The sequence below is a fragment of the Sebastes umbrosus genome, chromosome 13 (assembly GCF_015220745.1).
Source record: "Sebastes umbrosus isolate fSebUmb1 chromosome 13, fSebUmb1.pri, whole genome shotgun sequence".
Lineage (NCBI taxonomy): Eukaryota > Metazoa > Chordata > Actinopteri > Perciformes > Sebastidae > Sebastes > Sebastes umbrosus.
The window spans coordinates 12993660-13008848 of record NC_051281.1 but is presented as its reverse complement, the minus strand read 5'-3'; the positions used below and the strand labels follow the sequence as shown (position 1 = coordinate 13008848).

Below are 15189 nucleotides of genomic sequence, written 5' to 3'. Positions count from 1 at the left end.
CTTGGACTTCTCTTGGACTTGATTAAGTTGGATTACAGCTCTACTCCCCCCTGATTATGGCCTAGAGCAGTTGTTCGCAAACTTTTTCATGTCAAGGACCCCTAAACTGATACAAATTAGACCACGGACCCCCATTTGATAAGATTTTGTCTCAAGGTCCCCCATCTGATAGGATTTTTGCTTTTAGATGTTTCATTACAGAAAGTGCATGAAACCCATGACCAAAAATAGTCATACGTTCTGTCATTGAGTTACTTATAGATGAAATTATAGTGAAAATAAATTATTGAGCTTTTTGCAGGGGACCCTTTGCAACCCCCTCAAGGAACCCTGAGGGTCCCCAGACCACACTTTGAAAACCACTGACCTAGAGGATCTCCACGTGACAGTGACAGACTCAGCAGCCCTCAGTTTGGCAGAATGTAAAATAAAACTGCTGCTAATGTGTTAGTAATCTTTAAATAACAACCTTTTCATCTGCTTCTTCCAGTTAAAAAAAAAAATCTAATTGCCATTATAATAATCCATGTGTGGAAGGAGAACAACATCTTTCCAGTTAAGCTTATCAGCCTTTTTAGCAAATGGATTGCCGCCTCACAGGTCATAGTTCACTTCGGTCTGTGACTTCATTTATGAGGGAAATAAGTGAATGGCCAGAGTGGCAGCTCAATTAGACAGCCATGTTGGTGGAAAGCCATTTTGCTCTATAATTGATACATGTGATGGGTAATTTGTGCAGAAAATCTAAGAGCAGTGAACATTTTACACTCCATGGAAAACCCATGTGAGCAATGTTCTACCGTCATGTTCCATTATGTTCTTAGCAGCTGCTTTTGGTGATTAATGTATCTCCCTATACCAAAAACCTTCCTAACAGGGCAAGAAATAAAAGGATGAAGTAGATGGAACAAAAAGTGGTGCAATATTTCTAAAATGTCTAATCCCATGGATTATTATTTTCAAGCAAGTACACTTTATTACTAAATAAAATGTTTGTTAATGTAGATTTGGTGAATTGCAGCACAGATTATTTCACAAATTTACACCATTTCAGGGCACGACTTAGTGTATAGTTATTTTTAGAATACATTTTTTTTCTGGAAATGTCCTGACTGTAATAACTGTACTTCCGAGTGTATATATAGGCATGAGCTTTTTCCCTCCACACGCAGAAGAACAGGACATGCAACATGCAAAGAGCCATTTAGTCCATTACATGCATATACATGTTGCATATTTTAAATCTGGGCTCTGGGTTATCGTGTTCATTTATGTTGATGTGTCTGTGTATGCACTTGTGTCTGAGTCATAGACTGTGTATAAACTGGACGACATGACAGCTCCCCTTAAGTGAAGCCAAAACATCGTGATCGCCCCCTGGTGGCTGGCTGCTGTGTAGGTCATAAATCCTGCCCCCTCCATGTTACCGGACGGGACATGGGCCAAACTAAAAAGTCAAAGACAGTACACAACAAATACATTTTTCCTAAAGATGGTTTCTGTCATTTTAGGTAGTTCTTATCACGCTGATGTATGTTCAAGTACTAATTTTTTCTGATAAGTTTGGTTTTTAATTCGTTATTTGGTGCTATAAAAAGAGGGTGAGACGTCATGATTGACAGCTGGTCTTGCAGTCGGTGGAGAGCACCTGCGTTGCCTGGCTCTAAAAACTGCAGCCGCCTCGATCTTGTGAGGTTATCGGTGCCCACATGTGCATGAGGTCAGAGCAAGTCGGGATCATGTCGGACACAAATCGAATTCATTGTGCGGCGACCGCTGGTAATTGATTTTGCGCAGGCCTGGCTCATCTCGAACGAGTCTACTGTCAATGTCAGTGATGATGACGTCAGGGTAAGTAGGTCCTCCCTTATTTCTAACGATGATTGAATACAACTCATGTCAATCAAGTAATTCTAAAATGAAATGATTCAATAATATGATATGAGTGGACACAACAAGTGCAATAAGCGTCTTGAGACAAGCACAACAAGCACAATAAGCGTCTTGAGATAACTTCTGTTGTGATTTGACGCCATACAAAATAATTGAATTGAATTGAACAATGTTTTCTGTGTTTTTTACCATAAAATGCCGATTTTTTTTCCAATATTGTTTTCACAATATTTTCAAAATCTCAACAAATGTTGACAAAAGCAGCCCAAATTTCATCAACCAGCCCAGCGCTATTTTTCCTGGTCCAACTTAATCAAAAGTAGCCTAACTGGGTGGAAACCACCACAGATGCAGATGCAGATGCACAGATGCACCACAGAGAGCATCCTAACCAACTGCATGACAGCCTTGTACAGCAGCTGCACCAAAGCTGCCAAAAAAGCTGCAGCGTGTTGTGAAAACAGCACAGGACATTGTTGGCACTGAGCTGCCATCACTCGACCACCTTCACAACACTCGCTGTATCAGAAGGGCCAAAAACATCATCAAGGACAGCACTAATCCCGGACACAACCTGTTTAAGCTCCTCCCATCAGGCAGGCGCTTCAGATCAATCTGCACACGCACAAACAGACTTAAAAACAGCTTTTCCCCAACTGCCATAAACCTCCTGAACTCTGACATCTCCTCTGTCTGAGTTGAACACGTGCAATGCAAATGTGCAATAACTTTTGTGAAATGTAAATTCTGTAAATCTACTGTTACGGATATGTGCAATAACATATGCTGATCACTCTGTGCAATTATTATTTGATGCTGTGCAATAATTATATAATTATCTGATGGACACTTTGTGTAATAATCTGCCACAACTGTCATCTAATCAATATACATATTGTATTTTTATATTTTATTATTGTATTATCTTTTCATTAGCACCTATGGGATTGTCACAATCTAATTTCGTTGTACTACAAAATGACAATAAAGGGCTTGAATCTTGAATCTTGAAACCAGCCCAACCTGGCAACACTGCAGCTAGGTTGCCAGTCGCAGATAAACTACTGCGCAGACTCAGAAATCCCAAGATGGCAGCTACCGTATCCAGGATATTTTGGCTTCACTTTTGCACAGTTGGAGGAAGTGGAGACGCGTCGTCCATCTGTACATATTCAGTGTGTGGTCCATGCTGCTGTGCTGCTGAATATGAGTGCGGGTTGCCGTAGAAACATCACAGGGTTCGACAGAGGCGCTGCTCATCATGACCACACTGGAGATGATCAACATCTGGAGAGAAAAGACCCTCCAGCCTCGTTTACTCCAGAGCCTGCTGGTAGCATCAAGGTTAGTTTGCACAGTCACTCAATTCAATTCAATTCAATATGTTTTATTGGCATGACTTTGTGGTGAACAATATTGCCAAAGCGTCAATTCAATAATAATAATAAAAAAGAACAAAATAAAAACAAAAACATATATACACACATATTTAGAATTCATTAAGCAAATTACAATATATAGATATTTAAAAAGCACATGCATGTAAATGGAAGGAAACAATAAAGTAATTAATGTTTGTTGTGTCAATAAAACAAACAAACTAAAATTAACAACAATATATTGCAATATCAAATATCAAATGTAAATATAAAAAACAAATACCCCCCCAAAAAAAAACAACAACATGAAAACTCACTCACAAACAAATACATTAAACCAAGGTCAACAGCCAACAGCATCAACCACTGAGCTTTCCCTCTCTAGAGAGGTCCTGAACACAAACCAGTATCACTGTTTAAACCAGGGTTTTGTCTTGCCTTCTGGTGATTTTTGAGTTAAGTGATTAGATGCTACTTTGCACACAGACAGCTCTTATTGTTCAGCACTTTTGTCCCCCTCTGTTTTTGAAAATTGCTATGTATGTGTATTCTATTATTATTATTGTTTCATTTAATGGTACCTTGCTGTGCAAAAAATGCTTGAGATGATGACAGGTATCAATCAGTTATTGATAAGATCTTATGTGTATTAAGGCTGGGCAATATATCAATATAATATTGATATTGTGATATTAGACTAGATATTGTCCTAAATTATGGATATTGTGATATGGGATAAGTGTTGTCTTTTCCTGGTTTTAAATGCTGCATTACAGTAAAGTGATGTAATATTCTGAACTTACCAAACTGTTCTAGCTGTTCAATTATTTGCTTTTACCCACTTAAGCATTATTGTTATTTTTTTAAAGATTATTTTTTGGCCTATTATTTTGCCTTTATTTGTTAGTGACAGTGATAGTTGTGAAAGGGGGAGAGAGAGGGTATGACCTGCAGCAAAGGGCCACGGGCCGCTACGGTAAGGACTCAACCTTGGTACATGGGACGCCCACTTTACCAGGTGAGCTACCGGGGCGCCCCGACTTAGTCTTTATTACGACGAATTATTAGGAACATATTGAGAAAAAAAAAAAAAAAATCAGAGATTTCGAAAATAAAGTCTTAGGTTTACGAGAAAAAAAAGTTGTCATATTATGAGAATAAAGTCATAAGTTTATGAGAAAAAAAGTTGTATTATGAGAATTAAGTGCCGCCTGTGTGTAAATGAGGAACGTGGAGCATCTCGTGAAGTTATACTTTAGTACAGGTTTCACGAATAATGAAATACTTCATCTTTTGGCTCATCAGCACCACATTATCATAAGTATCAGGACCTTTGTGGAGGAGGAAATTACTTTTTTCTCGTAAAGTTACGACTTTATTCTCGTAATATTACAACTTTTTTTTTCTTGAAATAGTATGACTTTATTCTCATTAAATTACAACATTTTTCTCATAATATTATGTCTTTTTTTCCCTCAATGTGGCTCTAATACTCTGTCATACATTATATCCACATTACTGATAATTATTTATCAAAAACCTCATTGTGTAAATATTTTATAAAAGCACCAAGGGTCAACCATACAATATCGTCGCAATATCGTTATCGAGGTATTTGGTAAAAAATATAATGATATTTGATTTTCTCCGTATCGCCCAGCCCATATGTATATGATTTATGTGTTAATATGATGCTTTGTGTATGCATGATTACGTTTGTGACCTTCCAGACCTTCACAAAGTCCCATCCTCCTGGCTGCCAAACACTGAACGAAGCAGTCACACTAATGAGAAGTCTTTCTCTCGACAACAATCTAAACTATAACAGTAATTTTGTTGGAACACTGCTTAAGTAAACACAGCAGGAGGTGTGTAGCTTCTGCATAAATTCACACTGATTTGACAAATTGGAGTTGATGCACTGTTTTCTACACAGGGAATATAAACAGAGACTCACGCACAACACAGAGCCGATGGAGGGATGAGACAGGCGGTTGAAAATGGAGGGATCTTCAAGTTAAACAACAGGATTTCACAGACACTCCTGGAGGCTTTGTCGCCTAGCAGTGCCCATAGGTCTCTTGATTGAACAGCTGCCGTATCAACTCAGGGGCCACAGCGGTGGCTATTTGCAGCTGAGAGGTACCTCCGCCGATAAATCTCCTGACACAGATAAAGAGGAAGACACATGTAACACACAAACACAACCCTCTCACATCCGGCACACTACTTCAATCCAGTGTTCTGTGTTGGATGAACTGGAGCTTTACCTCACACACATTTTTGGCTACACACATAGCCTACATATATTTGAAATACAGAAGTCCCTCAGCGACGAGAGCTTCTTTTTTATATTTGATGTGAGATGACAGCAGGAAGCCCCTTTAGGGCCGCGATACATGGACATCAATTTCAGGCACTGTGGATTTACATGCGCAGCACTTCCTGCAACATGCTGCATGGGACAAAGGCGAAATTACTAACATTGGGTTATGAGATACAAATATAACATGAAAAGATGCTTTAGGCTGCAGTTGTGTGACAGAATTATTCATAATGTTTTATGATGGCATTAAGACCAATAACGTGTACTTTTAACACTCGTTATTCTGTGTTTCAGGTAAATTTTGTGAATGTGTTGCAAAAGACAAAAACAAAATGCAATTTATTTGTTTTTCCTCATACCTGCCTTTCAATGTCAGACCACTACACAAGACAACAATCAACCAGTCCGTCAGTCAGTCAGTCAGTCAGTCAGTCCGTCATCCGGTAGTCTGTCAGTCAGTCTGTCAGTCCGTCAATCTGTCCGTCAGTCAGTCAGTCAGTCAGTCAGTCCGTCATCCGGTAGTCGGTCAGTCAGTCTGTCAGTCAGTCCGTCATCCGGTAGTCGGTCAGTCAGACGGTCTGTCAGTCAGTCTGTCAGTCCGTCAATCTGTCCGTAAATCTGTCAATCTGTCAGTTAGTCCGTCAGTCTGTCAATCTGTCAATCTGTCAGTCCATCAGTCAGTCCATTGGTTGTTCCGTCGGTCAGTCAGTCAGTCAGTCAGTCTGTCCGTCCTTCCGCCTGTCAGTCTATCAGTCCGTCGGTCCATCAGTTGGTCCGTTGGTCTGTCCGTCAGTCTGTCAGTCTGCCCGTCAGTCTGTCCGTCTGTTCGTCCATCAGTCAGTCTGTTCACCTGTCAGTTGATCCGTCCGATCATCCATCGATTCGACGGTCCGTCGGTTTGTCGGTATGTCAGTCAGTCAATTAATTAATTCTGTAACTACTCACTAGCCTGGTCCCAGACGTCTGAATAGGTTCAATACTGAATCCGATTGGTTCACCGATTCAATTAATGGAATTAAAACCAAATGGAAATTCGATTTGATTACTAATCTTCGCTTATCTCATGTTTAAATAATAACAGTTAAGAAAGGTATTCTTGTCTCGTTAGTTCCATTGAATAATTAATAGTTGTCTGGCGCTTTTTATTAGTTCCAACCTCAAAACAGTCCGCCGAGAATGACCAATTATAGGGCTTTTATTTTCACACCACACTAGTATGACTTGGCTTGTCAATTTTCCCACAGCCTGTGGATGTATGTACACGATGCTGCTGTGATCCGATCGATACTCATCCTCAACTGTTTAATACGGTATCTGTATCCCTTGAACTGTTATCATAGCAGGTTCACAAAACTGTTATTTAAAAGACTGATAAAACGCCCCTCTCAGCAACACCTTATTGCTTTCTATCTCTGCATTGCTCTCACCTTTTCTAATTGCTTTTCACATTTTTTTTTCACACCCTCAGCCTCCTCCATTAGCTCTCCTTTCCCCCTCTCTCTCCCATTCTCTTTTGTCTCTCACCTGCAGCACCCTGCTTTTTTTTCCCCCTCCTCCTGCTTTCCCAATCTTCTTCTTTCTCATGCTTTTCCTTCTCCTTTCTTTCCTCATTCAACCATCCATTACTTGCTCCCTTTCCCCCCCGGTCTCCATCTGACATCTGTCCTTTAAACTGCCCAATCGCCATCCTCCCCTCCCCCTCTAACGTCGTAAGAAATACCAATAAGGACTGCTGCTGTTTGGTGCTACATGCACCACTCTTTCATACACTCCTTCAACCTGCAAGAGTGCAGTAACACAACTGAGCTGGCCTGCACTGCTCAGATAATCACTAACTTCTAGCTGACCCCGGCCTACGTACGCAGAACAGCGTGGGTGTGTGTAGGTGACATTTTGGAAATGAACTAAATCAAATATTGGCACATAACTGCCTGCCAACGGGAGCCAAAAACAAAGGCTTGTGTTGCTTGAAACAATAGTTTGGATAGTGAGTACTATGTGGGCGTTGTATAGCATCATTTGTATTAGAAATATGTTGTTAGTGAAATAAAATCAGGCTGGTTTGACACCACTCAGTATATGTTTGTATTGTCCAGTGACAATCCAGCACGGCTGACAAATTACAGCTGATGAGGCACAATCTCCAGCCAATCTAAATAAATGCACATTACCCAGTTAATGTGATGCACTCTTTTTAGTTTTATATTAGGGCATTTTGTAGCCATTTGTTGATATCTCGCACGTGTGACTTAACTGCCTTCTCATTCCAACTCGTCACATACTGTCGCTTTGTCAGACCCCTCAGCTCGACACTTTTCGGTAGCAGTAAACACGTGCTTAATGCTGCAGTGGGTAGAATGAAAACAACCAGTCAGAACTGATCAAATATGAATCAATATTCTGTTACTGTAATGTCTATTTCTCGCCTCAGATGTTTTCAGAAACATCTTGTAGTGTACCGTTTAGCTGTAAAATGAGAAAGTTTGTGATCCACCAGCCATGTTGAGATCAGTGGAGGAAATACCGAGCACACCGCCAGCCGGAGCACAGCCAATAGAAACGCTCTCTCTCTGAAATGACCTGTGATTGGCCAAAGTCTCCCGTCACGGGCTAGATTTTAAAAAGCCTCAATACAGAGCCATGAGGAGATGCAGAAGTCTAGTTTTCTCTCAGAACACTTGACTTAAAATATGCTGAAAGGTTATTATGTAATTTTTGCCGAATGATGCCAAAAACATTCTGCCTACTAAAGCTTTAAACCACAACACTTGCTTAGGATTTAGGCATCAAAACCACTTAGTTAGGTTTAGGAAAAAAACACATGGTTGGGCTTAAAAATACTACGTTTGTCAAGTGAAAACGTGACTGGGACTTGTGAACACGGGACAAAAACAAACAGCTGATTGTAATGTGAAAGTGAAACTTAACACACAGGACACAAACAGCGGTCTCCTGGATGAAAGCGAGCAGATGGGTTTACATTGCAGTTAATGGAAAGCCCAGTGTGTCTCATACAGGCGCTAAAGGGTACCTTGTACGCCAACGGCCGTGACAAAACATATTTAATGCCCTGGGAATGAGAACGGGCGGTGGTGTCTGTTAAGTACTTGAGAGAGAGCGAATGCATAGGTCTACTACTATAACTAGTCAGACATAGACAGTTAGATTCACAACAACATATTCTCTGTTCTCTCGTCTGTCTATCTCTATTGCTTTAAGATATTTTATAATCCAGTACTGTGCCGTAATTCCCTCTCACAGTATGCAGGTCCCCATGTCAGTCGACCCATTTAATCATTTCAGACACACGGCCATTAGGTAATACAGGCTTCCTACACTGTTATCTATCCATCTCTCCATGGCTGCTTTCTTATAGTCTCTGATAGTCTTGCATGTCTCTGCTTGCCTTATTCTCATACAAATGCCTACAGGCACACGTAAACACATACAAACCCTGGTTTGTGCTTGCGTGTCCTTGCTTTTGTCTTTCATTGGCCCTTGTTTTAATATCTGTTTGTGTGTCCTTTGTTTTCTTTGAAGCAAAGTTCTTTGTGACAAGTGCTTTATAAATAAATCTCACTTGATTTGACTGTGCGGCAAATAATATGATGGGAGGGATAAAAATACTTGTTAAAGCACCAGTGAACCGCGGTCAGGGAGAAGGGCAGGAGGGAGGAAAGAGGCTCTCAGACAGCATTAGGCAGGTTGACTGAAAATTTAATTGGAGTACTCAAATGACTTAAATGAGATCTCATGTCAGGAATGTACGCAGGAAATGCAGAGAGCACTTGTTTTCATTAATAATACTGAATAAGAGAAGATGACTCTAATGAAGATGTGTAAAATGTGTTCATCTATGTGTATTTGCATTTCTGTGCACAATAGACTGCAATAAGAAAAGGTTTTCTGTGATCTTTGATAATAGTAATAAGCCACATGCATTACAAACAGGTTCGAAATGTGGTTTAAGAGCAACATTTTATGAGGTATGCAACAGGTTTAAGTAATCAAACGACAGGAGAAAAGGCTTTTTTGCATTAATTTTTCATTTTTCTTCAGACGTAGTATAACACAATTTCCAATATTTTCTGCTTCAGGTTCTATTGGGATTACAGCATTACAAACATGCACTTGTAGTTATGATTTTGCTCTATGGATTTTAAAATAACTCGAATGAAACACCAGTCATGATGTCAGTATTAATGTTTCAGTAGAAAATGCCCATATTGTTGCAAAAATCACTGAATTTTATGACTCTAGACACGACTGTTCCAAGTTCCAATGAAATGGGGAATTATGTGTATATATGTGACTTAATGTAAATAAATTGACCTTGCTGGTGTGTCTAAAAAATGTATGATGTTATCTAATGTATGAGGGTTACACAGAGCAGGGAACGAGTTAAGGATAGGTAGTGTGTGTCGAAGAGACAGAAAAAGTGTTTAAGACATCAATGAATATTTTAAGAGCAAACGGGAGCGGTGGGAGTAATGGGCGAACTGAAAGAGAGTTGGGCCGCTGAGAGACGGAGAGATAATTTAATAGACGAGCAGAGCAAAATGTGTTGGAAGAGAGACAGGAAAGCTGGAGGGATGGGAGATGAATGAATGGCGGACTAATCTGGACTAAGCGATGGAGAGGAGAACTGACATTAATTTAATAAGATGGATGAACGGACAAATAGATGCATTGTGCAATGTTCAAAAAAATCCCTAAACCTGGACAGGCTTGAGACAAACTGAAAGTGTGTGTGTGCGTGCGTGTGTGTGTGTGTGCTTTCGCAGATGAAATTAAATGGTTTAGAAAGGTCAGGACACTTGTAGAAAACAGCAGCCTCAAACAAGTTTTAGACTGATGAGGTCTGGAGAGGTAAACAGAGAAAGTAGAGAGAAAACTAGGACAGAAAATAAATAAGCAATATCATTAAAAATTGCGTGCACAGACGAGCTCAGTGTCCAGACGCAATGAGGCAATGGTGAAATTGAACAGGGGCCGCCTCTCCAGTGTGTGCAGGTCAAGGGTTTTTGCCCTGATGTCACACAAGAGCAGCACTTGAGCTAAACAGAGTGACATTTGGACCCACCAGAGGGGCACTTGAGGGCACTTAATATGACCAAAGAGGTCCTCTGGGTGACCGGGGGGGTCACTTGTAGGGCGACTGGACTGACCAGAGGGGCTTTAAGGAGCACTTGAGCTGACCAGAGGAGCACTTGGGTCACTCAGCTGTCCCTCTGGTGTGAAATTAGGGTACACAGTGCAAAGGAGAGAAGCAGTTAGAGAGAGATTTAATCTGCTCAATTTAAGCACAAGTCCAGGCACTAAAAGGCAATAAGAACACAAAAAATGCTCCATCTCTCAGCTGGTTGCAACTCATTTCAAGGTTGACTCTCTTCCTCGGGTAGCATCAAGGCGTTACATTCAGACAAAAATGAAGCATGGAAGTGTCTCAATAGGATCACAAAACTCACGGTTCGGATCGTTTCACGGTTTTGAGTCACGGATCGGATCAGACGAATAAAAAGGGAGCAAATATAACTTTTGGAGATGCACTGATAATGCTTTTTCTGCCGCAGATACAGATTGCCGATTGCCATATCATCCGATTTGACTGTTATCAGGCCATTAAATAGGCTTATCAGTCGCTATAAGCAGCATAGATGTGGGTCATTAGCGGCCTAATATGCCTACAGCAACATGTTCTAACATGTTGTAAAACTGAATGAAACGTCACGTTTTGAACACAAACAAAAAGGCTTTAGGTTTAGGCAAAAAAATTGTTCAGTTTAGGCTACAAAAAAACATTTAGTTAGGTTTATGAAAAACACTGTCTTTTAGGTTGAAATAACTACAAACAAAAGACAACTACACATTGTTTGTTTTACACGGGATGTGAACTCAGATCTCCTGGGTGAAAGCCCTGTGTTTTGTGGCTGTCGTGTTTTTTATATCTTCTTTCGGTGATCTACCATGTGAATGGATGATAACACCTACTAGTAGGTGTAGTGGGCCCCTGTTGACCCACATCTATGGGACTTAAAGCGCCTGATAACGTCTATTTAACAGCCTGACTACTGTCATTTTTGCTTTTAAATTTACGTACGGATCGCGGACCAACTACGATCCGTTACACCACTATTTCTTCATAACTTTATGTGCATGTTTTGTACCTCAGGATTACATTTTAGGTGTAGTTTTCTTCTCACTATATTAAACCATCTGGCTACTTCATCTGCTCCATTGCTATGCCGATGATTGCCCATTGTATCTCTTAAATGCACATCATGCCTTATCTGAGTAATTTAAGACCGACAGATACTGGCAGTGATTTAAATCCAGAGATTAAATTGGATTGAAGCTTGTCAGAGATGAGCTGAGCTCCACTTATCTCCATCCAAATGACTTCCTGCTGCAGCTCAGCTCCAGCTTCTGGTTGTAATGACACAATGACTCAAACAGGAAAGATAAAAATAAAGTGATGCTTTCCATAGGAGTGTAGTGTCCATGTGAATCCACAACATACATTTCCTGTATTGATATATCTACATAGGCCCTATTCAGTTTACAGTGATGCCTGTTTGTGGTATTTTTTATCTCCTAAAATGGAAAAAATCCACATTTACCAGCCTGTTTAGTTCGGAAGTACTGCTGGTCTTATCTGGCTTCATGAATCACTCAGAAAATAAAACTATTCTGAGCATAAACAGGAAAATTCACTCAGCTGTGTAACATAAAAACCTGGGCCCTGTTGCATCAGCAGTCTCAGTGAGCAATAATAATAATAATATTAGTTTATTTTTTTAATATTAAAAATGCTAAATCTTAAAATTGCAAATTAAACTTTAATTCTTTTTGCATAATTATTACCACTATTTGCACACTAGGACACAGCTTTCACCTCATCATTGGTGCCAGTGGGTTGCTCCATCATAGTGCATCTCAGTCTTTCACTACTTCGTTCTCCTACTAAGAATACTAATGTGCATTTAGAGGTTCTTAACATGCATCATGCGTGATTGGCATTGCTCAACTAATTGTCCAACACGGCACATTCTGTTATCTTGTTAAAGATGCAATTAAATGGGAAGTACCACCCATGCTTGTAGAAGAATGCCTGTTCAGGGTCTTTATTCCTTTCTCCTACCAATCCACTCAATGCCACAGAGCTCCATTGTTATGTTTCATGTAACTGGTTTGATTAGAGACAAAAAACCTGAATAAATGAGCGGAGGAGCATAACTAATGCAGATGCTTCCATACAGGTGTACTGTATGATACAATTAAGCAATTAACCTTCTATCGTACTCTGTGACATGTATACAAATACTATGCAGGCTCAGTTGACAAAAGGAAAATCGTATTCGTTGTGATCCGTTTGTGCCAGCACCATCAGCCTGTTGACAAGAGAGAGGACTGTTGTAGTAATGTCCTCCAAATGAAACGACAAAAGACTAGCCCGTTTTCATTCCAAGGACGCCAAATACTGACGCTTTGTCACAACAGTTGCACAAGGCACCCTGTAGCGCCTGTATGAGATGCACCGATGGAACGATTAACTACAATGTAAACCCATCCACGGCAACAGTAAACGCTCAAACAAAGTGCTGTGGTGACGTAGTATAAAGAGCAAAAACACACAAAGGGCAGGCGGGAGGGGAGGTGGATGGGTCCAACAAACACAAGGCTTTCATCCAGGAGATCACTGTTCGTGCCCTGTGCGTTAAGTTTCACTTTCACGTTACAATCAACTGATCATTTGTATTCTGTTGGATTTGAATTTTATCCGATTCGTTTAGATTCACTATGTTAACCATGTGTTTCCATGTGTTTACTGCGACCATAAAGTGACAACAAGGGGGTTAACAAAGTGTCAGTATGTCACAAGTTGGGAGGAGAACGTGTTGGAGCAACATATTGAAGCGTTTTCTGATCTGATGCCCCTAAAAGTCGGATGACATCATTTATCTCTTTCTTACAAAACCAAATCACTGTTGAAAAATAAATCGATGTTGTGATGTGACAGCTCTATGGGTTAAGGTTTGGTTAGGTTTAGGCACAAAAACGACTTTGTCAAAGTTAGGGAAACATCGCGGTTTGGGTTAAAATGACTACTTCATCAAGATTTGAGGACCTTCGTTGTCATGGTTACAATAATAAACACATGGTTAAGGTTAGGGGATGATTGTGGTCATGCTTAAATCTGTCAGTAGGAAACGGGAAGTCTTTGGTATCGAAGTCTGGTGTTTGTTGACCCATCCATCCATCTCAACCTCCTGCAGACTTTGTGAATAGAATGAGGCCTTATTAAAGGAACAGTGTGTAGGATTTCGGGGGACTCAGTTGGTTGCAATCTGCAACCACTCCACTAGATGCCACCAAATCCTACACACTGTACCTTTAAGCTTTGTGATAATTAGGTCGATTAGTATGGATAGGGCATATACTGTATTTTCTTTTTGCAAATGTGTTACATTTGTTTCTTGAATTGCACGTTATTGACACAGGATGTCTGCTGTCTCATGATTTTCTCTATTTTATTCTTTCCTCAGAGATGGCAAGAAAAGGACAGTGCTGACAAACACAGGGGACGCTATGTCCCCTGAAGTCCCAACGTCCAAATACGAGGGCTCGCCGTCCTAACAGATCCAGGTCTGTGTTTAAATCTGACAGCTTGGGTCCAGGTTCACATCCTGTCAGCTGCTCACCTTAGTAAACACTGCAACAGGAAATAAACTATCTATGAACTGAGGTATTGCCAGCACCTTCTTATTGCCCCTAAATCAATTTCAAATCCAACTCAGAGGTCTGTTTTGGTCCCTTTTATCCAGATAATAGAGTTTTGGTATCCGAGCTCTCCCAAATCATCATGTTTACTTCAGCTGAATAATATTTCCAAATGAATTCATGACAGAGAATCTTTCTGAGCTGTTTGTCTCAAATCCTGTGACGCCCTATTTATCCTTCTCAACTGAGAAGATGGGATATGCCTCCAGATAGTGCAAATTGCTTATTTTTGCTCCCTTACATTCATAGCTTCAGAGTTATTCCTCGGATGTTATTGATAACTTCTTTGGGTTGTACGGGGCTAACCTCTAGCTACAACCCTAACCTTTTAATCCGATATGAGCCTGCAGAGCACAGCCTCAGATACTCATACAGTTCTTTTTTTGGCCGTCTCGGTTAGAAAGAATGAGTGAAAGGCCCTGTGGCTTTGCAAAGCTTAGAATATAAGTCAATGTCATCTTTCTGAATCACCCCTCAAAACCCCATCCGTACAAATAAAGCCTTTCCGCAAATTGACCTTTTTTTTATTTTGCCTTATTAAAAAAAGAGATGCTCAGACGACCTGCTTTATAGGAGGAGGGGGAAAGGAGAAAAGAGAGGGAGGAGAGGGGGACGTGAGCGGAGGGCATCACAGGGGAATGAGCAAACAAGTGCACACGGGCAGACGGAGAGGCAGACGGGCAGACAAAGAGATGGATGGGTGGATGGAAGATTGTTGGAGGAGAGGAATAGAAAGTTCTGAATGCTACTGCTGCTGCGGCGGCGGCGGGCTGTGCTGACGTGAGGAGTGTTCCCAAACACAGTTAGTAG

General features: G+C 40.6%; 1 long non-coding RNA gene across 1 annotated transcript; it reads left to right on the top strand.

Annotated features, from left to right (window-relative positions):
• The first annotated feature begins 2983 nt into the window (after positions 1–2983).
• LOC119500603 lies at positions 2984–6091 on the top strand. Its single transcript, XR_005209644.1, has 3 exons — positions 2984–3237; positions 4180–4290; positions 5209–6091. It is a non-coding gene; the product is annotated as an uncharacterized LOC119500603 (long non-coding RNA).
• The last annotated feature ends 9098 nt before the right edge of the window (positions 6092–15189 follow it).